This window comes from Aulostomus chinensis, chromosome 20, assembly GCF_037954235.1.
Source record: "Aulostomus chinensis isolate RoL2024-O1b breed Wild chromosome 20, RoL_Achi_v1.0, whole genome shotgun sequence".
Taxonomy (NCBI): Eukaryota; Metazoa; Chordata; class Actinopteri; order Syngnathiformes; family Aulostomidae; genus Aulostomus; species Aulostomus chinensis.
Window position 1 is genome coordinate 16705253 of NC_141339.1, and position 23917 is coordinate 16729169.

The 23917-nt window shown below is 40.7% G+C and overlaps 1 protein-coding gene across 2 annotated transcripts in view; it reads left to right on the forward strand.

Moving 5' to 3' along the window:
* The window catches only part of baalcb (BAALC binder of MAP3K1 and KLF4 b), a 92813-nt gene that overhangs the window by 25302 nt on the left and 43594 nt on the right, over positions 1–23917 (forward strand). For both annotated transcript variants that reach the window (XM_086189072.1, XM_086189074.1), the window contains exon 3: positions 16755–16816. The gene's annotated coding sequence lies outside the window, so the exon portion shown is untranslated. The remainder of the gene's footprint in view (positions 1–16754; positions 16817–23917) is intronic.

A 23917-nucleotide genomic window follows, 5' to 3' on the forward strand; every position in this document is an offset into this window, starting at 1 on the left:
GGCTAATTAGACTTAGATTAAAATGATGGAAAGCAGAGTGAAGGATGTCTTTCCACTGTGGGGAGGAGGCGCAGAGGGCATGACTAATAATGTTTTTAGCTCTTAAGTCTCGCTCATGACTGACAGCTTTGATCGCCTCGAGTGTTCATCATCGAAAGAGATGTTACCAAACCTAACTTCTTTGAATATAGAGCCGTGAATTGGGCTCAAAATCAGCGCCGTGGCAACGCCGATGTATTCTCAACGGATTCCCTGCCCCCTTTTCTGGATCCAGAGGCTCATGGCAGCTCTCAGGCTGACAAACTGAAGCACTGCTGCACATTCTACTACGGTTTCCAGTAAACTCAAGCTGGCATTGGCATTGTGCATGATATAGAGAGACAGATAGCTGGAATCTCACTGGACTGCTAATTTATTTTCATCACATACTGCTTCCTGCCAAGACATAGCAATTGCTGCATTTTTGAAAGACCCAACACTATAAACTTCATTTTCAGGGATTGATTTTCAACATCTTGATCTTTTAATACCGGTGTACTCCTATGAGTAGTTGTTGCTGAAAAGAGTCTGGTTTAAGTAATAATAGCAGAGTAAAAAAAAAAAGTGACGTTTTTACTCCTACTTTATCTCACACAAGATGAGTGAACTCTTTGCCCGTGCTACAGAATGATGCTTCCTGTTACAGTACCCATGCCAAATGAGCCTATTTAAAACTATTGCGACTGCTGAAATGCTGCAGCTGTGCAGTGTGGTGAAGCGGCGCTCCGTCGAATGAGGCTGCCTGTTGGAATTCATTATCTTGAAAGCAAGCGTGGCAAAGACCATGGGCAGGTGGTATGGGTAATTTCACATCACTCCTGTGCCCTGTGAGTGAAGATGCCACTTTCTGTCACCTCTCTGAAGTGGCAGAAGATCACATTTGGGAAGTCTGTCCAACTGTCAGGACATCTGAAACCAGCCAATTGACTGGTTGAGGACCTCTGAATCCCACCGCTGTCATCTTGTCTTTGCTCTGCAAATGCACCAGGAAAAAAGACATTTTAAACTAAAAAAATGTCAGTATCAGACATATTCTCATGTGTTTCCAGACACTGAAATGCATTTTGAATACATTCTCGTAGATTATATAAAGATAATCCTGAATTGCCTGGATAAAGACAGTGCCGTCTGCTCCAGGTTGACCTTTTTAAAAAAAACAGCAGCCTCTTATTATATCTGAAGCCTCACGACAAGAAACGATCTGCATCGAAAAGCCATCTAGAATTCCTGGAAAGACCCAAACAAAAGAGGATTTTTGGGGTCAGCGCTGATATGAGGGAGTAAGAATACAGGATAGTAGTATCAGCTGGATTGTGTTTTTGTTTTGTTTGTTTTTCCTGGCATTTGAGCTTTGCATTTTTGGCCAAGAAAGAGATGTGATGGAGGCTTGGTCACTTTTTGGGTCAATTGGATGGAGATCAGCACACAGAACTGGGACCTACCGTTACACATTCTCACTGAAGCCTGACTGATAGTGGATTTTGAGGGCTGATGCTAGTATCGATGCTGTGGAGTGAACTATTATACTATAAACAGGATTTCATATTGGCCAATATTGGACAGTATTTGCATTTCTGTTTTTAAAGCGCTTGCAGAAGAAACCGTGCTCAAATGTGTGATAAACCGCCTCATCGGAGACACAGTAAGTGTGCCCCTTTATTTGGAAACGGCTGAATTTGCCTCACAATAGGTCTCCCAGCACAGATGCTCTCATAGATTTTATCACACTAATCTTAAATGTTCTATCCAGAGCTGCAAACTCTTGAACGCAAACCTGGAGTGTGTGTGTGTGTGTGTGTGTGTGTGTGTGTGCGTGCGCGCGCGCATGGGAGGGAAACGTGTACATACAGATCCTTACAATTTATGTGCTCCTCCGGACCCTGAATCTCTGTAAAATCATAAATGCAAACACATGTGGTCCCCCTGTGGTGCTGATGCAGGGGTGGCGCTATTAAAATCCACTTTAGTGTCTTAAACACTTTCTTGTTTATACTGGAGCGATATTATTCAGGTAGGGTTTACACTCTCACCACCAAGCACCTCTTCTGCTAAACCAAGAGGACAATATGTCCCAGCTCACACTGCTGTGAGAGGGAATCCAATTTAATTTCATGTGAAACGCATTATGTATATTGTCCGTTTTACACAAGCTGCAATCCAAAGTGCTTGTTTTGGAAAGTGGAGCAGCTTTTAGGTTCATTACTGATAGTCGTATGTGATTGTAAATGTTGTGTTTACTGCATTTTCATTTGTTTGCTTGTAGAAATCTGACACAAAACAAGTACGGTGACATTAATACGATGAGACACTGGAAAAAACCAACATGCCATCTGCATGAGGCAGCAAACAAGTTAATATTCTGGACTGGGATAACGTCCTGCTGGGTGATTTTTAGGCCATATGATTTTATATATATATTTAAATCTCCATAAATGAAAATTACATGCAAGTCAGGTGATAATGAAGTAATGACACGGTGGGGGAAAAAAAAATCAAATTGGAATGCAAAGGAGAGCCGAGGTATGTATGCGTGTCTTCAGCCAATCTAAACTGTGCCTCCAGCAGCGCAGATGGAGAGGGTTTCTCATTAGTTTTCTGCGGTCAGTGGACATGTAAACAAAAATATTGTGGTAGGAGGGGAAAAAAGAAAAGAAAAATGGATAATCATAAAGAGAAATTGCAGGTTTTTTTCTCAGCATATCTCTGTTTGTCAGGATACAATATTGCAGACAGTTAAGGATATGTTAGTCAATGGTCAGTCTCGCTACTCGGAATTATTTTCAGCGTCACTCTAGGTAAGCAGGGTGCTGCGAGGGGAAGGGAAGGGTGTGTGAGGGGGTCAGGTCACATTCTGGCAAAAAATGGGGGGGGGGGGGCAAAGAATCAGTTTGGGGTTTTTTTTGTTTGTTGTTTTTGTTTGTTGTTTTGAAGGTGGAGGACTTTTACCCAGCAGGATCCTGGGGAGTGGACGTTGGCGTGTCATTTCAGGCTGTCAGCTTCGGTCTCAGTAAACTGCTCCACCCATCCTACGACAGTCTGTTTTTCAAACGAGAGGTGCAGAGATGGAAAGTGGCAATTGCATCACTGGTCCAGCGCCCTGATCTGGCGTCGGAAACACTCCGTCTGCTTTTCATTTGAAAAGAAACAGACTGTCAAGGGACGCATGAGGGTGCAGGACAGGCATTCGCCTCATGGCTGAAAGAGCCCGAAGATGGTGCAAAACTGAACATGCAAGAAAGCATCTGAGCTCCTCTCCTGCGACGTTCAAAGATAAGAACGACAATAGCATCGTCTCCTGAGATGGATTTGAAAATGAGTGCTCATCTCCCTGATTAGAGGAGAGACTCGCTGTTGAGACGATAAGAAGAGCTGGGTGCTCAACAGTCTGCTCTCGGGGGAAGTGTTGGTCTCAGAGGAGGGATGCTTCCAAAACACAGGAGCTGATAATCATTCTTATTATATTATTATTTGACAAATAAGCAAAAAAAAATCTCAGCAGGCCTTTTTGTTTTGCTTTATTTAAGTAAAGTGATACGCTTGTGCTTTCTGCATTTTTAATTCACAAAAAAGTAATGCAGTGGGGTTGGAGTGGCGTCTTTGTCTGCTCAAGATGCCTATTTTTGAGAACTGGAAAGGCAAAAATCAAATTTTTGGGTGGAATATTGTTTGTGTGCTTTAAGGAGAATTGTCTTAATAATCAGCAATCCGCTTTTCTTTTATTCCTTTGGCAAAAATAGAGCGTGTCAGTCAAATGATCTCGCTTCCTGTAATATGTAGTACTGTTTAATCTAGTGTCTCATGTTTTACATGAATGTTACAGTTATGTTATGGCTTCTAAGGACAGAATGTATGCCTCAGCACACACGCGTGGTACTTTTAATCAATATCTGACTTGTTCCACATCTCAGAAAAGGACCAAATGTCATCGGAAATTAATTTGCTGCGAACTCTTCAGCAAATTAAATCCACTATGCAAAAGTTTAATTTTTTTTTCTATTTCTCAAATAATGAAACAGATCAGAGGACAGAGGGAGGGTTGAGTAGTTTGTACTGCCACAGAACCCAAAAATCAATTAACTTGAATAATTACCTAATTATCTAATTACAAATGGCCTGAAGTCATAAAGAACTGCATTGTTAAACTAGACATGCTCAGTTAGCCACAACTGTCAGGGGTGTGTAGCATCTTTACACCATTATTCATCCGCCCTCCCTCATTCACCAGTGAAACAATAAAACATCATAGCGCACAACGCCATCAAGGCGTCTTAGAGATGCTTAACCCGTCATAAAAATGAATAATCCAATATGGCTGCCTCCATTAGGACCCTCCTTCTCAAATAAAGCGTCCTATCTTGATGCACAATTGGCTAAAATATGACAAATATAAGTTGTATTAAAAATCAATAATCTGTGGATGCAGCAGGATATGGCAAGGATGCAAAAACCTTGGTCCTCATTCATGAAATTCTCTTACGCACTGCGGGATTTAAAAAAAAAATTATTATTATTTTGCCCTTCTTCTACTCTTCCAGACAGGCAGTGTTGTTTTCGTCACACTTGACGAAAACGAAAATGACGACGTCAGACCCCTTTTTTTCCATGACGAAAATGAGACTAAGATGAACGTCACCAAAGCCCCCAATAAAGACTAAAATGTGACGAATTTGTATACATTTTCGTCTGACGAGAACGAGACGAGACTAAATTGTTACTGGGTGGACGATCAAAGTTTCAAAACATGCGTTTTTTTTTCCCGCCAAGTATAACGTGTGCAATGTCAATCAAGAGCTCAAACATCAGACTGGAGCCAGCTGTATCTGTTGGTCCTAATGGCCACACCCTCGTCATCAGTACACATGCGCTAAAAGCCTCTCGCGCGCGCGCACACACACACACACACGCACACACACAGAGACAAGTCTGGGCCTGTCTGCAGCCCACGAGACACACACCGCAGCAGCAGCGGTGTCGGGTGGTCATAAAAAGAGGGATGACTAAAGCATAGCTTTAGTCTATGTTTGGCCAGCCCTGCGATGCATTTTCTTTTTTTGTATTAAGCCTAAAGTTTTGTGGTGGTGGTGGTGGTTACACCCCCCCGTGGTGCAGAGACCGCTTCCTAGTGCTACATGCTAAAGCTAGAATGAATGGGGCTGCCAGGGGCCCCGCTAATGATGGCTTGTTTAAACCAGCCCTTCTATTAATTTAGCATGTTATGATAAAACCCTGTCCATTTGTGGACGGGTGGCAAGTGGAATGCTTTGACCCATGTTTGTGGGACTGGGAAACACAGTAGTCTTCAGACCTGTTGCTGTTCCCTATCTAAGCAACACACGTGGATGCTTTAACAATAACAGCAGCTAAAGCCAATATGTAGGACGTGTGGTCGTTCATATGGAAGTCAAATGTGCTTTTATTTTTGTTTAATCCTATTTTATTGTGATACAATACTCATATTGTGTGCCAGTGTGTTGTCTGCATCTGCAACAAAATAATAAAAGTGAAAGATAGAGAGAAAGAGAGGGGAAAAACTCACCTTTGAAAGTTAGATCAGTTTCAGTGTGCTTCATTCTAACACCTGTATTGGCCTATGAAGTACATACACATATCTTTTATTTATAGGCATCTTTGATATTTGACTAAAACCTTTGAGTTTTCGTCGACTAAAACTTGACTAAAACTATCAAGGATAGAAATGACTAAAAGGTGACTAAAACTAAGAAGCATTTAGTCCAAAAGACTGAGACCAAAACTAAATCTAAAATGCCTGCCAAAAACAACACTGCAGACAGGAAGCAAAGCTTGATGGCTGTAACACCTTGCTTGTGACATTTATTGTATACCTCTTCTAGCTGTCACGCTCCAAGCTTTGGATGACATTAATTTTACAACAGGTAGACCATAGCTGTCAGTTGCATAGGCATAGACTTAAGGCCTTTTTTGGGTCTGAGAGGATAAACTGAGGGCTAATGTCCTGTGGATGTCAGGACAAATTTGCGTATACAAAACTCCTTGTTTCGCTTCAGCTTCTTGCGTCCTCTATCGCATCATCATCATCTCAGACAGACTGAGACCAAGTCCAGATTCTTACTGGACTTCTGAGTCCTAAAAGCATTTCCTGCAAAAATAAATCCGCGCGTGATGGTAGACCGGTAAATGTCTGTGATTCACTGTGTTGTAAATCTCTTAACTTCAGACGAGAGAAGGAGGATGAGGCCCTAGCTCATAAGTGACATGTCAATTATTCCACTGTCCCACCCCCACCTAGTTTATATGTGGCTACCTGCCATAAACACCAACCAACCCACAGCCATCTCAGACGTCTTGGTTCTGGTCCCAGACACATGATTGATGTCCAGTCAACCCTTCCTCATCACCTCAGGCCGTGCAGGATTACTCTTGATCTGAATAATTCATCCAGGCCCGTTTGTAAGCTTCATCACTTTGATTTTGAAGCTTGGATCGCGGCAAATTGGAAACCCCAGCGTCACCAGCACCTCTGCTTCCCTCTGACTCGCTGTGGTTACAATTAGAGGCAAGGGCACTTTTTTAAATGGATGTGGGAGGCTGTTGACTATATTGACTTGTAGGTGATTCATCAGGGCGACATCACAGTCCGTGAGAGAGGTGACGGGTGCCATAGCAACGCACCACATCAAAACCCAGCAACGTCTAAAGGCTGTTTTAAAAAATTGCTGCTGTTTGCAGTTTGCTGTAGGTGTGTGAGATGCTTAGCTGCCACTTTGTTTGCAACGCTGACAAGGCGAATGAAATTCACCGCAGGAAGATTTAGTGACTTAATACTTCATCCGCTCAACCTTGCCAAACAAAACTCATGACGTTTATCCCTCCGTGATGCAATTACAACATAAATCTCGGGCAGTGCTGTCGAAGCTATTTAAGAGCAGCCGATTTCTTACGTGTCACGTCCAATAAATTGTTAAAATAAGTAATAGATTCAATTCTTACATTTGTAGAATCCGATTTTCTGCCACAGGAATTCTTTTTCCATCTCAAATGAATCTTTTCCAGCCCATTCATTCAGCTCAATATTAATCTGCCTAGAAGCAGCTGTTTGTTGTTATTGATCACCGGTGTGACATTGTGTAAGGTCCTGTGGCTGTGATGTGACTTACAGCTTCAACAGGAGAGAGGCCGACCGGGATGCAGTATAATTAATATGTTGATGATTGAATATTTTTTCCCTGAACACCCATTTTTGCTGAGACGGTAATCAATGGCTTAACCAGAGGAGTCATATATTACAGGACAATCAATGGAAGGATACTTTGATTCAGCACTACTTTAGACCAGGAATATATGAATTCACTGCTCTGAAGTCTCTCACATCTACAGAATTCGCTTGTATTTACACTTCTACTTGCATGATTTGTTTTTCTTCCTTTTGGCTTCAACTAACCTCCAAGTGATCTCAGGGCCCCTCGAGCGACGAGCTCACACTTGCCGGCTTCTAATCTGTCATTCACTTAACAGATGAAACTGTGTCCAGACCAATATCCTCAACACTGATGGGGCACGCTCATATCAGCATTAATCACAGGCCGTGGTTGACGGATAAGAGAAGTCATCTGTATTCCCAGCTGCCGCTTCACAAGCATCACCCCACAAGTAATTTAATACACACACTGGAGCACCTATGACTTTGCCAAGGGGATAGAAATATATGATCAACTTTGACAGGAGCCCTCCTGAAGTCTGTCAAGTGCAGTCAGAGGAAATGATGGAAGTTATTCCGAGTATAAACGGATAAACAAACCCGTGAAAGATTTTAGATTCTGCTGATGTCATTTATTTCTAAAAAGGAAAGATGTGAATACCGTTTATCCCTAATTTAGTCCAATAAAACTGTGGAGTGAAAAGGCTTTCTTTTTAGACGGTTGTTATGGGTCAAAGTGTTCCAGGTTGAAAAATAGGTGTCAGGACCTGTCTTGAACAACAACACCCAAACAACCCGTCTCATCAGTAATAGCAGCGTGACATGTGCAGAAGAGTGCTGCTTAGTCACAAGGTCACTGCCCAGCCTTGAATCGCCTCTGCTGCCCCCCTTCTCCCCTTAAATAACACTTAGAATTCCTCTGTTTTCAGCTATGATTGACGACCAAAGTGTCACGATGTTTTATTCCACAATTCCCAAAAGTGCCAGAAATCACTATGACTGCAGTCGATGCTAAGTACAGTCACAAAAACACCCACAAGACAACTAAAACCACCATGAGGCATTGAATATTTTTTTTTCTTCCCCCTTTTTGTACAATTGAAGGGATGGTTCACCTAAAAAGTGTCATTTGGCTTTCAAGTACTGACAAAAAGGTGCCTTGAGTTCACAAAGACATTTTTCCCCGCTGCATTACTTCTTTGACCGCAGACTACAGAAGCAGCCATGTATAGCTGCAGAGACCTAGCTTGAGGCTAATTACAATTTACAGCCAGTGTTCCAAGTGTTTGTGGATTACTGAGCATACTGATATGGATACAAAAGATGTCAACTCTACCAGATAATTTGCTGGAGAGTTTGTAAATGGACATTTCTGGCCAGTTTTTTTCTTTTTGTTTTTTTCTCTGTAGCTCTTGTTAGCCCTCAGCCGCTATTAGCTTCAAGCTAAATATACATGGTTGAGTCTATCTGGATTCTGTGGTCAAAAAGAATAAATGGAGGGAAAAAAACTTCTTATTGAGCTCAAGACACATTTGTGAGAACTTGAAAAGAAACATTCACTTTTTGGGTAAAGTATTATTTTGATTTCTTATTTCTTTTAATCCTTAATTTATTGACATTACTGTTTAAAGAACTATTTTTTTTAATGGGGTGCCGTCATAGAGCATTATCAAATTTTTTTTATTTGAAACATTACATTTAGTCTCGCTACATTTATTTACTTATTTTTTTATGCATATTGTTGTGCAGTTTCATAAAGCAAATTTGAGGTGGCTGCTCAGAATGAAAACTTATAGCGTGACAAACGATTCAAACCAACGTCCACAAACACACGCTAGATTACAAATGAATTGGGGATGAACACGAGGAAATGAGTGGAAACTGGCTAGCGTAAACACAGAGAACTAATCACCAAAGCTGCTTCCGTACTGGCACTGCTAATAATATCCTGATATCACAGAGAGAGGTCCGAACCAGCGAGACCTCAGATGACCTGGCCTAACCTGACCCGACAGCTCCCCGGTGCTAAATCTGGCTGATGTGTGAGAATTCACTGAGAGTAAGGGATGATTGGGGGTGTTTCTGTTGAGCTGCTGGTGAAAAACAGGAGGAAAACAAATATCCAAAGGTGAAAAAGAGTTATTTAAACAAATACATCAGTAAATAAAGTGTGACTGGAGAAACATGGAGATTAGTTAACTTGTTTGTAGCAGTCCATATTGCAACTGTTAGACAGCCTGAGCATTGCCAGAGACTTTTGACCAAGATGCTAGTGTTTGACACTTTTTCTGCGCTAACGTATGGCACATGACAAAAACATTTTACTGGAAGCAAGAAAACATTCAAATCAAGGCAGTGGAGCAGTGGCTGTCCTTGTCATTTATTCTTGTAAAGCAAAACTAATAAACACTGTTTATTGAAAAACACAGCATTATCAGTGAATAAATGTTACAATGCTTCTTTGTTCTGATTGTAGATACCAGTGATGAGAAGGCGTGTGTGTGTGTCCGTGTGTGCGCATGGATGCTTGTGCTTTTAAGAAAACAGAGCCGTGTGATCTGCATGTCAGAGGAAGTCTGCAAAGATAAATGAACAACCTTGAGATGCTGACATCAGCCAGTCATCATCTATAATAGACCCGAAGCTCGTCCTCTCTCTACAACTGTACACCATCTCACGAAATCTCGTCTGAGAATCAGCATCAGCCATTTATTCCAGGAGAAATTAAAAGTCTGTGGAAATAATAGCCTGTGTAAATAAATCCTTCCTCATAAAATACACTGCTATCAGATGGCAGCAAATAGGGTAAAACATCAAAAAAAAAACCTGCTTATCTGCTTTGTAAATTACCAGCTACTGGCAGAAGGAAAAAAAGGATACATACATCCATGCTGCCTTGTAGCCTCAGTTAATGTGGAGCCACAGTCGAAATAACTGCAAATTAACCAGCCTGTTGCAAAATGGAAATGTAGGACAGATGGGCACGGACATCGATGCGAGGCAAAGAGAGGAGCTGCAATGTGTTCATTTTTATGCCCCCTGCATTTATAATGGGAATAACAAGACTGAATCACTAATATTTTGGTTTATTTTGCTTTGCTGAAAAGCTTCTCGCTACAGGACTTTGGAAACGGAGATGGGAAACCAGAATTCGCTGAGGGGGAAACCGAAATATTAACAGACTTGGATCATACTCTGAATATGAATGGACCCTTTGTTACCGATTTATCAGCTATTTTACAATTGCATAGTTGTATATAACTTATAGGTCAGACAACTCTCATTTGAAGTATTTATTACAAGGCAGATCTGTTTTTGGCAGTTCTGCTCCGGCTGAATGATTCCTTGAATCTGCATAAAGAGAATTAGAAAGTGATGAGCAAGTATCTTATAACATGTTAGACCCTGTAGGGGGATTCTGGGGTGGTGGTGGGGCTGAGAATCCAGCAGTGATGCAGGGCAACACAGGCCTCGACAGATGAGAATGTCCTGCTGGTTAGATAAACTGCCAAATTGGGTGATTGGAGAGTGAGGCGTTCCAACATGTATGACACATCGCTGTGCAGCTTGACTGCCTGATCTCGCTCGCGAGCTTCGCTCCATTTGTTGTCAATTTTTACAGCTTTTAAACAAAAGGAACCAACGGGACCTGCCTCATTTTTTACGATCCTCGATTTTGAGCCGTAGCTGCTTGCTTGCTAGTTCAGTTTGTTGTGTCTGATAGCAAAGGGGATTTTAAAAATGGCGCAAAACAAAAACCGAAAGAGGCGTAGAACCCTGACTGAAATGGACACCCAATCATGAACTTAAAACCACAACGCTCTTCTGTTAACCCAGATAAGCAGAGGGCTAACAAAGTGGTCGTCTAAACTAGCATACAGTAAGTATGCGTCCCCACAGCGGCGCGGGAATATGGCCACATACAGACTCCATGTAGACTGATGTGTGGAGGCGTACGTGGCAGTGATTAGCTTAATGAGCATTGTAGGCATTTGGTAAAAGCTTGAATGTAAAGGATGCTCAGGTCTATGGAAGTGTTGCGTTCTACAGCTTCAATTCTAGACCCACGTGTTCTTTCACTGTCACACTGTCACATGTGAGATTACTCTGTATCAGTGTGGGTGTATTGACACTTTGTCATTCGCCATTTAGGGTTACTGATTAGAGAGCACCATCAATAATTGCCTCCAGATGGAACGGTTCCTTAACAGTGCAGCCGGATTAAAACCGAACACAAGCGCAACATTGATGGTTTCTACTGAAATTGGACACAACTGAGCCATTTGACTTATTCTTATTCCTCTATGTTATTGACCAGGTTAAGAGAAATTCTTGAGATTTGCACAGTGTGATGCTATAAAAAAAATAGCTTCTCATTTCTTTGTTCTCTTGCTACTGAAGAGTCTGTCCTTGCTTGTACTCTGTAACACACATCCACAAATTCAATCGTATCTGTTTTGGCTAATGACAAACAATTAAATTATTAAATGTCACTGCAGTTTCTTTATATTTACTCACGAACCTTTTTTCCAACCATCCAATCTATAGTTGGTGACTTTTGTTCATTAACCCCGACTTTTCTTAGCTTCTATAAATTCATGAAAGGTAGATTTACCCAGAACAGAATGTGTGTGATGACCAATCATTTAATTTCTCATTTAATTCAACATTAATATTCTCTGCTGTGTTTCGACCATTTGCATGTATATTTAAGAACATTGCTATCTTTGTGAAATAAAACAGTTTCTTTGCAACTTTGAATCATAATAAGTGGTGTATTAACCATAGAGAATATAAGGTACTGATGGTTGCAATGTCATTATTTATGGTATTCATAATTTATTCTGCTCAGACCTCCAGTCGTTGTGTGTGCATAATGACTCTGTACATCAAACCAGAAACAACCTCTCTGCCGTTGGTGCTGACAGCTGTTCAATACCAACATCCACAGAAATGACAGGATGATAAAGCATTCATGTTGGTAAAGGACGGTGGCGATACAACATGCTTGTGCTAAAGAAATGGCTGGATTTTAGCTGTCAGGCTGCAGTAGAGCTCCACTGAGAGGCTTATATCACAACAGAAAGACCCTCAGCATCTTCAGCGTTGCAAGCTCAACCTCACAAATCAGCCTTGCGTGTCCATTCCCATCCCAGACTGAAGGAGAAAGGCTACGGTCCTGCGTAAATGAGTTAGTTTGTCCTCATCGGCAACAGTGTGCGCTGCTGGGATTCATTCACAAGTCCAGTCATGGAAAAACTAGAAATACTGGGTGGCTGTTGTTTTTTTTTTCCCCTTCATGATGGACGTCTGTCACAACAACCTTGACCTTTAACCGCCAACTGTTTTTTGTCTCTTGCCATCCTTGAGTCTCAGTTGATCTATGTATTTTCTAGAAATGTCCTCCTTTCATTGTTATATTGTATTCATGTGAGGTGACAATGAAACTTGACTAACAAAATCTTTTCACGTCATCTTTGAGTCCCTGTGGACATTTGTTGCAAATGTGGATCAATCCCATCACGGCGCTCCATGTGACAGCGATCTTGACCTTTGACCTCTCTCCGGTGGATTTTAAAGCCAAATCTGAGGATATTCTCTGAGTGCGCTCCAGAGAGTTCGCGTCGAATGGCAAATGGAACACAGGGACAACCTCCTGCTGTCGGTGACACAGAGGCATCAAAATAGTTTGCTAGAATTTTAGTTTTGCTCGTACCTCTGCCCCCAAAAAAACTGTTGCATCAATTTTGACCCAAAACATTCAAGTTTGGTGGAAATCACCTTCATGGTTTTTGCGTAATCCAGCTGACAGGAAAACACCACTGAAACAAAATGCCACCTCCACGGCAGAGGAAATACAAATTTGATTACTATAAACCAGGCGTCACCAAATGGCGGACTGCGTCCAGACCAAGTGACGGTTCTGCGCAGACCCGGTAAAATTCTAATATTAATAAACAGATAAATTATCCCTGCATGCACAGCTAATCTAGTAAATACGACAGGACTGTCATCAATAACCCACCCAATCAAACCGGTTGTTTACCTTTCAGCACCAGAGAATAGCAGAGAGAGAGAGGAGATGAGAGAGAATGAGGAAAGTAGACGGTGAAAACCGAACTTTTAAAGATGAATGGACGGACCAACATGTGTTGGTCCTGCCTGCAGCCAGTTCGAAACCTTTGTGTCCCATAAACTGCGAAAGTCTGGCGTTAATAATTGGTGGCAACGTTATGAGACCAAACACTGGTCGTTGGAGGAAAGGTACCCGCGGAAGTCCGCAGTGAGGGCAAGTAAAATTATTTACTGAAAGCACAGTATGACAACAATACCGCAGTTTATTGTTTCCCATTCAAGTGCCGTGGAAGTTCAGACTTATCGGTATGTTAAAAGTATATTACTTTGAAAACACTTGAAATTTAACAATACATGATATAGAAATGTAAGTAGGTTGTTTTTTATTGACATCAGGGCGCACTTTGTTTTTTCTAGTTGCCTCTGGTTCTTTCTCTCTCCCTGTTTCCCAAGGAATTTGTGTGTAAGAATCGATGTAACCATCCGTCATTGTGTGCCGGCAGACTTCTGAAATGAACATAAATAAACTTATTCCATGCAACAACATGCTTACTGGTTTCTGAAGACGGAACCTGATTGAACTGGTGACTAAAGGAGCCTGGCGCTCAAACAGGAGTGGCAAATGACTGGATGACAGATTGATCCACATCTTTTTTTTTTTCTTTGTTATCTCTCTCCACTGCTTTGAAGCTATTCCACAACGTCCCTCCTCTCTTCTATTTGACCCATTTTATATATGGAATTCTTCAACAGTCATTTTATTCACCATTAGTCTTGCAGTCTTGGAATGTGTCTCTCAGTTTAGTCTTTCTGAAGGTTAAACCATCTATTGATGTCTCTCAGCTACTTGATAAATGTTGTAAGCCTATACACGGGTGGTGAAGGTCAATAATGACATCTGACTGAATGACTCTTTCATGGTGCAGACTTAACAGTGTTACATTTACCTGCTGATTCATTCGTTAGAGCTGGAATGAGATGGATCGCCGTCGTATAATGCATCCGTGTGGCTTCAGGCAACTCCTGTTTGGTGTAATAATAAAAACCAGGCCACGATGACCATGATGTCGCCGCTTGAGCGCGTCGCAGGATGAGTTTGCCTGTTCTGTAATGAACATGAACAAGTCAAATGGCCAACATGGGCATTTGTGTGAAGTTGTCATTGGAATGTAAATTACAGAGTTATGGTAAATTTCATCACTTCAGACGTCCAGGTGAGGATTTGTACCATTTTTTGTCTATGAGGCAGGAATTGTTGAACTGCGTGATTTGTGTGTAATAATCAAAATTTTAAAAAAAATGTAGACTGAGAAAACTGGAGGAAAAAAAAAAACACTGGAACAAAAGCAGGCAGGTGAGCAGCATGGATTTAAAGACAATCTGACAATGACAGAGACCAAAAAACAAAAATAAATATTCAAGAAGAAACAGATGGGAGAACAGGAAGGGGGGGGGGGGCTGCTGATTGGACAAGAATCAGCGGGAACATGGCTGTGCATGACGAGGACGGATGAGACACAGGTGGTCTCGGGAAAAAGGCGGGAAACGGACAAGGACAGGAAGTACAGCTGTCGCATATTCCTGACGGTTCAGAGGGTCAAGAAATTAACAGGTGTTTTTCTCATTTACGATAGTTTCTCCCACAGCAGGAAGCGTTGCATGTGAGCAGCTGCGTGCATTTGTAACGATAGCCAGACGCTCCACAAGTCAAGTGGGGCCTCGTGTGTGCTGTTCTTAAAGTGTTACCCAGGAAAGACTGGATTCCCTCCATGTTTGGTCCCTTGGTGGAAATGACCGTAATGAAGATGACACACGCAAGGAGCGATGATAAGAGGGCGCTGCTGTTTGGGGCTTTGGTGCAGGTGTCCATCGAGCTGCCATGAGGAGATTTTAATGAATTGTCACGATGAAACGAGACTCCTGTCCTTAACGAACTGGGACTCCGGTTTCTGTATTCTAACGTTCAAAATACTGTTGCATTATTTGATTCTTGAAATAAACAACATCGCAAAGCAGTGTATGATACTAAACTCTGACATATTTGAAAAAAACCTTGATTTGTAGTGACCCTGACCTTTGACCGCCACAATATTTTCCTTTCATCTCTGAGTGTCTGTGTGCCAAATGAAAGCGATTCCCTCAAAGTGTCTGAGATATCACGTAAAAAACCCGACGGCTACGAGCACGGAGGCATAATAAACCAGACAGATTATCACAATTTGCATATTGAATCGAATCTGCACGACAGTCACTTTAAGCTGTTCATTTTTCAGCGTACTGTAGCCTTACATCAGTAACTTTGGCGACATCCAGATATGAAAGAGGAGGATGCAACTGTTATGGTTATTGGTTTTTTTTGCTTTTTTTTTTTTTTTCTTTTTGTATGATTTGAACCTGTATGTTCCTCTGCTTGCATATAGTAAGGAGAATTTTTGATGCATTATTCATTCTCCAACACATAAACTAATGAAAACCATAAATCTTTGATAGCAATATCAGTGAATTACCAAATGAGTGCTTTTAGAGTCACGAAAGACCCAAGGGGTTTTAATGTTTAAGACTTAATGAAAAGAAGACATGCGACATGGAATGAGACGGTTGCTACAATGACTCCTGACAGGTTTCCTGGACATAAAAATTTAATTAAATTTCGAACAGGAATTTATAAAGGAAACCGTTTTCTCGACTTCCAGTTTTGTCTTATTTGACACAAGAGAAAACTTCAAATCCTCTGAGTGTCAATTTCCTCAATAAAGTGTGCGATATTATCCTTCCCCTGAATTAGATAATAACATTTCAATTAAATGACCTGATTTGAATTAAAGTGCTCCCCAGAGGTTGATGAATGTATCTATTGAATGAAGACTGGTCTGCAAAAGCAAAGTCTGCTGATGTGTAAATTATGAAGGCACACTCATTAAAGAGATTAATTTAACCTGGCGTCTTGGTCTAACTTTCATTTGTCTACTTTTAATATACATTAATTGGAGTTGATATGAAGTTGGTATCATGGTTTTCACTCAGGACTTCATTTTTTTAACCTAAATATATAACTAATATATATAACTAATATATATATAAATATATATATATACACATACATATATATACATACATACATATACATACATATATATATACATGTATATACATATATATACACAGATATATATATACACACATATATATATACATATATATACACACATATATATATATACACAACGAATGTATTATATTTTGTATTATATACATATATATACACATATATACATATATATACACATATATACACATATATACATATATACATATATATACACATATATACACATATATACATATATACATATATATATATATATATATATATATATATATATATATATAACGAATGTATTATATTTTGTTCCAAATGTCATTTGCTTTGCTCACTTTCTCCATTTTTTAAATTTACTTTTAGGGAGAGACGACCGTCAAAACTACTCCCTTACAAGAAGGTCAGAGAGACCAACTTCCTAAAAGGTGAGACTTAATGATTAATGATTATGGATTCCTGATTGATTTATTAGTGCCATGTCTAAAATGTCTGATTCAAAATGATTTTGCTATAGTGGCACTTGAACTGAAATTTCATTTCGATATACTGACTGCAAAAAATGACTTGAAAGACATTTCATGGCTAAAATAGACTTCCCTCTCACCCGTCAATTGACAGTGTTTTTTATTACTTTGGACATTGCTTGATAGAAGTACAATGAAGAGTCGATTAACTAAATTGCCCAGCTGAGCCACCCGTCCGCCATGGTTATCAAAGTGTGGCCAAAGGATTGGCAACAGTTGCATTTCACTCTTATTCCCATTTTGTCGCTATTTTTAGCGATTGGGTGGCTGGAGCTGTCAAAGTGTATTTTCCCTCAGCGGCAGCAACGCTGTCATCTGTTCTAACCTGGATAAATGCCTTTTTAGACAGTAAGTCAACTTGAACATAAATTGAGCTCACTAAAATGTCCCAAACATGCTGTTTTCATTGAAATGCAGCAACAGTGAGCAATACAACGGTCTCTCTAACACAATGATGTTGACGTGTGGGGCGACTCATCTTTATTTCAAGCGGACATAAAACCAAACTCAGCATATCAGAATAAGATAAGAACCTTATAAAAACCAGACTTCCTGTCAAGAGTAACGGTATATAACATCAGTTAAGAAAAAGCCAAATGAGTTGAGAACGATTAAAAGGAAGACTCTCGATTTGCCTGCCTGACAACTTAAAGTTGCCAGCTCCTGACTATTCTGATACACTGACGTTCATGTCTGCAAAACCGACAAACCCCCTCTGGTCTAGATGTTGGGGGTTAAGAGGTGGACAGCTGTTGTCCCTGGATGATAATTGTGGACTCTTACATGATCAGTCACACTAACACGTTGATGACCAAACACCCAGAAAACCTGCCTAATGTTGGAGGCTGATTGAAGGACCCATTTCCTCTGGGATCTAATTATTGCTATTATCATCAGTGCGTGGAAACTTGGAGGTGTTCAGATTTTGTGGGTCCCAGCGAGCTGGCCGATTGATTGGCGGGTGCCCGACTCTGGCTCTGGCAGTGTGTGGAGTGTGTCGGGCTATGCGGTGTGTTCAAAGTAGGAGCTCCTCACCTTGTTGAGACACTTGAAAGATTCATTATTCATGGCTTTCCCACTGTCACAGTTGAGTTTGTACCTCATTCACATAATAGTGAGATATCTGGAGTAAACCCCCACCATACTGGGACACAATGAAAATGCTGGTGTGGCTGCAGTAACAGCAGGTTTATAAAAATGAAAGTGGGGATTCTGTGCAGTCTGTCTCTGCAGTTGTTATATAGACCCTCGTTAACACTTCAATTGAAACTGATGTCAGTTCTTGTGGAAGTTTTCATGGCAGTTCTAACTTTTATTTATTTATTTTTTTACTTAGGGTTTATTTTTCAGGGACAGATGCAACTCTTGGAGTGTGCACGATCCAACAGAAAGCATCGTAGCATTTATAGCCTTAGCTAATTTCCAATGCCCATCCCGAGAGGGGCATTTAGGGGAGGAAAAAAAATACAATAGACATGTTTAAACAACATCCTGTCCATTCATCCACCCCTCCAATCAACCATCCATCCGTCTAGACATACAGAATAAGCAATAACATCCTATCATTCATCCATCTCTCCATTCTACCAATCATCTGTCCATACATACTGTATATTAGATGACATTGTCACATAGTAACTTACCCTTCACCAAATCTGGACCTAAAATTGATCTAGAATAGCATACACATACATACAGTAATGCTCTCTCTCTCTCTGTCTCTCTCTCTCTCTCTCTCTCTCTCTCTCTCTCTCTCACTCTCACCTACAATAGTCTCACCTCCCTCCTTAAAAGAATCAGTGAGTAGGATCTAGTGACATTTAGCACTGAAGTTTCAACCCCTGGTGTGTAGCAGGGGTTGCTATTATTATATTTCCTATTGTGAAATATAAATATCTTACATTTCTTCCATTAATAAAACCTAAATTCTCTATTCGGGTTATTTGAAGCACGGCAAGGAAAATCTATGAGTACAGCACATTTCATAGTTTGTGGAGTTGTCCCTGATTAACTGACCTCCATTTGTTTGTACAGACGAAAACAACCACCTGACATTTCAGATGAGTTTTTTTCAAGGTGATGTCACTCGACTGGTCAAGTGGTTCATTCAGAAAATGTTTAGCCTTTGATAGAGGAACATGATTCAGCATTTGCATATTATGCTGACTTGTGTTGGTCCATCACGTTGCTTGAGGATAAAAATGGAGGCAGATGTTAATTTGCTGAGTTGTGTCGCAGAGCAGCGGCAATGGCACTGATTGCCATCTGTTGAGGATCATATCAGTATTTTCCAATATTACAAAATCCATATGGCGTTAATATAACAAACCGGAACGGTCAGTAACAAAACTTGACATCTCTGTTGCCCAGTGGTTTTGAGGCAAAGGAAACTGCATCCTTCATGTCCTCCATTTATGCTCCTTAAGTAAATTTTAACCCAACAAAAAATGAAAAAGAAGAAAATAATTGACATAAAAAGAAATATACCTTGCTATTTTACATAATTAGCTCATTGTCTGGTAAATTATCATTGTTGTGTGACCTTGGTGAAATCTCTCCTGCATACCTGGTGTTGAGGAATACAACAACGTGGAGGCAAATTGAATGCCACGTTATCTAACCTTGCCTACACCTGTGAACGCACAATAACGTTTAATCCATTCTCACTCATATTTAGTCCTCGTGAGGATTACATCACACTCTTGCACAACATTTCAGGCTTTTTTTTTCAACCTCCATCCAGTAAAGTATTGCAGATTCACTGCAAGAGCAAAACAGTTTTTTGACTTCCCGATGGTTAAGGTTTAGTTTAAAGCAATATTTCACCCGGAAAGTATATTATGGTAAGTAAAAGTTCAAAACAGCATGTTTTAGTACTTTTTGACTCCAAAATTAAGAAAGCTACTCACATTTAGCTTGAAGCTAATGGCAACATAATGACACCATACTGGACACTTTTTGGTGGGAAATGTCACTTTAAAGATGTACTCGTTATCGTAAAGAACTATGACCTGCTGCTCTGATGTAAGACACTGGCCTCAGTACGTCACCAAGTACCAGCACCGTCCTTGCAAGCATAACAAATCGCCTTATGTAAAGTTCCATTTGCGGATGTGCTCTCACTACTAAGTTGGTTTCTCTCCCAGTGGCTGTCATGTAAGTCGGCCCCGTCTTTGATCTCGAAGCAGTGTTTTTCACTGGACAATCTAATTGGTCTTTGATAGATTTTAGCTTTGATCAAGGCACAGCGGCTCAACATTTCTCAAAGAAGTAAAATAACAAACCTCATCGGCGCCTCATCTTTCATCATTAGTGTACGTCTGGCTCGTAATAACCACCGTGGAAAAATACAAGTCAAATGGAATGCCCTCCTTTCAACGAACAGAGTTTGGAATTAGTTCTGCGTACAAAGGGAAGTCCAAGAGTCTTTTCTTCCAGGGACAGATGATCGATCCATTATGTTAATATTGTCCAGTTGCAGTGACTCAATTTTTGACAGCTGATCAGATTGCTGGAGGCCAGCAGACTATGATGGGACTGGAAGCATCATAGTGAAACAATAGTATAAATACAACTTAGGCCTGAAATACAGCCGCTCCATCCACAATGAATGATGAGGGTGGGGCAGAGCAGGACTTTCAAGCTTCTACACATTTTAAATGCCAGAGTATTGCATCATGACATGATGAGAAAAGAATAATATAGATCATTTGTCTCACATGACAAACGCGGTCACTAACACTGCTCCATTTGATTGAGATAATTATTGAAGGCGTCACCGTGCCAACATTACGCATCCAGGACAAAACTGATGCATCTCTATGCTTTCGCGTACTTGCTCAGCCTCAAAACAAATGTAGTCTTCCTGCAAGAAATGTGGTTAAAGTTGCATCAATTAACATTCATAAATGAGTCAACTTCAAAAAATATATAAGTAGTAAAATCTAACTTCTATTCAAACAAGGGCTCCCTTTTTAAAAGTCTGTGTGCCTGGTGAGACAATATCACAGCACCATGTTCCATTTAACATTATTATCTTATCTTTGATATCATAATCCAAATCATATCCATAACATTAACTCCTCTTATGTAGCGTAGAGCAAAGCACTATTTCACACTGTGGTGCTGTCGGCACATCTGCTCACTTTGATATAGAGAGCAGCCTCCTCCAACTTTATTGAATTAGTTCAAACAGTATATTCTCCTCAATTGTCTACAAAACTGTAAAAATGTCCAAGGCTGCAGAGAGCCTTTTCTATCCTTAACCTGTTGCAGTTTATGTGAAGTAGAGCAATGGGAATTTTCAGGCCTTTCTCTCCTTATTCCAATATTTTGTGGGTCAAGTCTTAAAGTGCATGCAGGGAACTACATCCATGATATAAAAATAGTAAGTAGGGCACTAGACCCATATCTTTTCCAACAAAAGTGTCATATAACCAGGAACTAGCTTGAGCCCTGTGTCCTGCAAGCAGTGCCTTTAAGCAGATAATAATGGACATTTTCTATTTACAGCCCAGATTTTATCATTTTTCTTTTGTTTAAATGCTTCTTTCTATTATACTTGCTGGGTCGGAGCTGCTTTCAGTAAGAAGGCTTCGGATTTTCTTTATTCACGCATATACATCAGAACACTTGCGGGAATGGGACAAACCAGTGCATAATGTTTCAAATTTAACCATTATTCTACTATAATTTGGTTTTGGCCAACCCTTTACTCTTTTGAAAAGGCTTTATTCAAGGTCAGAGAAACCAAAATTCTCTTTTGTGAATGTTTACTTCAGAATCTCTACAACAACAGATATAATGCATAATTCATCTCCTGTCTTGTTCGTGAAAATAAGCTGTTGATATAAATCACATTGGTGAGAGGGAAATTTATATCTGTAATAAAAAGCAATCCCCGGTGGCAAAATCCATCTATTGGATTCAAACTGGAGGGAGCCACTTGTGTCATACGTTCACTCATTTATCAAAGGTCAGTTTAACAGTTCAGCAGTTCTCATTTCACATCTCCACACCTTCAAAAGTGCTTAATTGTGTCCCCGTCATATGTAAATGCTCATGTTTGGGTTTTTGCGTCAGAATTATTAAAAAAAGAAAAAGAAAAGGCTCATTATTGTGATTCTCCATTTCTGTGTTTTGTGCTTGTGGTTTGGCTGCACCATATGTGTGCCTGAATACCGGAAGCCAGGCAGGTGGCAGGTACTCTGGGCTGATGGCCTGAAGCTCAATTCAGGAGTTGTTGCAGCCTGAGTTGATTTGTAGTGATACGGGGGTAAAGCAGGGAGAATTAGGCAAATGGACAGAGGGAGATGGTGGAAGCACCCTGATAATGTAATCAAGATGCAATCTCTGAGGGGATGGCAAGGATGACTGCGATAAAGGAGGAACTGCTCTACAGGACAACTCATGGACAGCAGTGACAGAGATACCCAGGAGGACACCCTGAAGGCAGGGCCAACAGAAAGGGCAACTCCAGCAAAGGAGAAGAGGCCTGCAACTCCCTGGGCTGGGCTGCGGAGTTGAAACCCTTCTGAAAGTTGGCAGATGAACCCTTCTGCTGGCCAGAAATAAATAAGAAGACACTTTAGAGGGCGAAGCCGTTGAATTTGTGGATGCATTGACTTGGATGGCTACAGCTGGAGCACTGGAAACTCCACTGCTCACTGGATCTCTGGGTCTGGTGACTGTGGCAGCACAGGGGACAGCTGGGTTAGTTTTGGCTCAGAAGCAGGAACAAATTTGGAGCTCAGGAAAGGGCTAGACAGGGACAGCTGGCAACTCTGGAACATGAACAGACTGGACCCAGTGATGTTAGGCGACTGGGACAAACACTGGCATTGGGAGTAAGGATGACCTCACCTTCTCCTGGACTCAACATGAGGAAGACCACTGTAAATGGGCTCGTACGCTCCAGATTGCTCCGAGATGAGATGCCATTTGTATGACGAGCCACTGATAAAGGAGGCGTTATCAAAGTAAAACTGAGGACAAATCCATTGAAATAGAGCCTCTGAATTATAAGTTAGCTGTACCAAGGTAGAAAATTACTTCCAACCAGTCAGTGATACAGGCCACAAGCATGTAATAAACAGTTGAACACTCAATACACAAGTAAAAGATTTAAAGTGGAAGACTCAGTACAATTGGGAAAACTCTTAGTGCCTTGTGTAATATTCTCCCAAACGTATGTGCAATTATCTCTGTTAAGCAGTTTTGCTTCCTCTAAAACTGCAACTCTAATGTTGGAAGAAATATTAAAATCCCTTTGATGTTTGGCTGACTCTACCCACAGGGGAGCTGAGAACTGACTGCTACAAACTACTTCCAACATAGTTGTCACTGAAGTTTATCCACAGTCTCTCAGGATATAAAGCACTTTGTAGTTGTAGACTGAGTGGGCATCGGGTCTGGATCCAGTGTACTTGATATTGATTTGTAAGTTTGGTTATTTATCTAATGTAGTATCATGAAATCTAGGAGGAATAATGTTGCTGAGGCTTTGGCTTTTGCTCTTTTTGTATTTAACCCTCGGCTGCTGCCCTCTTAGTGGCAGAGATTCTATTGAAGGGAGCAATTCCACATCCTGAATTCTGCATCAGAAATACAGAGTGGTATTGACTGACAGAGACACCATCTCTGTCTGGATCAATCAACCTCTGCCTTTCTATTGGTCTCCATCCCTCTCACTCTCTTTCTCAAGCCTTTTCAGTTAATTGTCAAGCAAATTTCAAGTGAACTGTGGATATGTCACAAAAATTCTTTGAGGCTTGCTTCCATCACCTGCTTTGGAGTGAGTAAAACAGGCTCCATAAGGCCATCAGAAGATGGCGGTATGCATGGCCCATTATAGAGTAGAAGAAGAAAATTTCAGTCACCCATTTTATGGATTAATTGCATCAAGCATGAGATGAAAAAAAAACTTTGGGAGTTTTTGTGACTATACACTCCCTGTGGTGTGTAGTGGTGTCTCTATTGAAATGTAATCAGACAAACAAATGT